Raw genomic sequence first — 1,813 nt, 5'->3', positions numbered from 1 at the left:
TACGCTGTGGACGTTTTCCGGGTCCTAAACTTCCGTCCCGTTTAAACTAATCACAAACCACGTCAGACTGTTAAGAAATGTTAATAATTAAAATAAAATGTTCTACATTGAATAAATATGTAGAATAGTTAAAAAAATTCTATTAGACCTCCGTCTATAAATAACCACCTTTATGAGAATGTTAGTATTTTTTTGTGACACTAGATGGCGCCAAAGTAAAGCTGCTAACTTAATCACAGCTGGTCATAATCGTCTTTCATTCTATAAAAATAACATATTACCGGTAAGTCCAATATATTATGATTTTGGAAATAAAAAACGATGTTGAATATATCGTGGTTAGGGTTATTTATTTTTTTAAATGCGTATGAAAATGACATCAAGGAACGTCAGTATGTTTAACTTCTCATGTCCAAGCATTTACTGAAATACACTTACAGTAGCACATGTTTAAAATCTTTTTTTAAAAAGGTAAACAATTTTTATTGCATTGACACGTTGACAAATACATACAGTAACGTAATAACAAATACATAACTTAATGCATCTTAACATAAAACACAGAAAAAACACATCTTTGGGGCAGCCACAACAGTACAGTACAGTATATGTGATATGTACAAATACACAGGTGGTATCCTGACTTACAAGTTTACTGTAATTGCTTTTGGGGCAGAGCTCGTAACTCAAAATACTTGTATCGCAAATCAATGTTCCTTATTAAAATGAACTGAAATTCCATTCTGGACCCACAAAAACCACAATTTTACCAGGGCACATATTTTTAGTAGGACAATTTAACTTTCGGACAGCAGATATTGCATCAAAAATAATACAATCGAATATACTACTTAAAACTACTGTTGTTTTATGAAGTAATGACATAATAATGTACAGCCTTTACCTTGGAGAGCAGACTCATGCTAGTTATTTGCCGCCAAACACCAACAGCTTCTCCATATTTTCATGGATAAATGTGGGGAGAGGAACCGCTGGGCTTCTTTGCTTAGGCTGTTGCCTCCGCGACCCAAATATAATCTTAGAGAAAAAGGTCATTAAAAACATTTGTACGCACGTACAACACTTAAGACCTTCAGTATATCAGTATGGAATGGATTAAGCAAAGAAATCAACCAATGTACTAATATGATCTACTTCAAGATACTCTTCACACTTGAAGTGTTTACAAAGAAGAAGAACCATGATAAACATTCTGAAGTCAGTTTCTTCTTCTCAGCACTACCCTTCACACTCACTTATTTCGTTCCCATAGTTGGAAAAACAAAGTTGTATTTTGCCAGCTATTAACTATGGATCGTAACCCACATTTTTGCTCCCAACCTAAAGCCTAACATCTCAGGAAGGGATTCATATGGCCCCATCCCTGAGTGGATCTCGCATTAGATGAAGAGGGTGGGTTGATAATTTTGCAATGTATTGTGCTAAAAATGATGGAAAGCGCTAGGGGTGTGGGAAAAAATCGACACAAATTCGAATCGCGATTCTCACGTTGTGCGATTCAGAATCGATTCTCATTTTTAAAAAATCTAATTTTTTTTGTATTTATTTATTTTTTATTTCATTTATTTATTTATTTATTTTATTTTAATTAATCAACAATACACAGCAATACCATAACAATGCAATCCAATTCCAAAACCAAACTCCACCCAGCAACACTCAGAACTGCAATAAACAGAGCAATTGAGAGGAGACACAAACACGACACAGAACAAACCAAAAGTAGTGAAACAAAAATGAATATTATCAACAACAGTATCAATATTAGTTACAATTTCAACATAGCAGTGAT

This window comes from Nerophis lumbriciformis, linkage group LG13 (assembly GCF_033978685.3).
Source record: "Nerophis lumbriciformis linkage group LG13, RoL_Nlum_v2.1, whole genome shotgun sequence".
NCBI lineage: Eukaryota > Metazoa > Chordata > Actinopteri > Syngnathiformes > Syngnathidae > Nerophis > Nerophis lumbriciformis.
Note: the sequence above shows the minus strand (reverse complement) of the source record.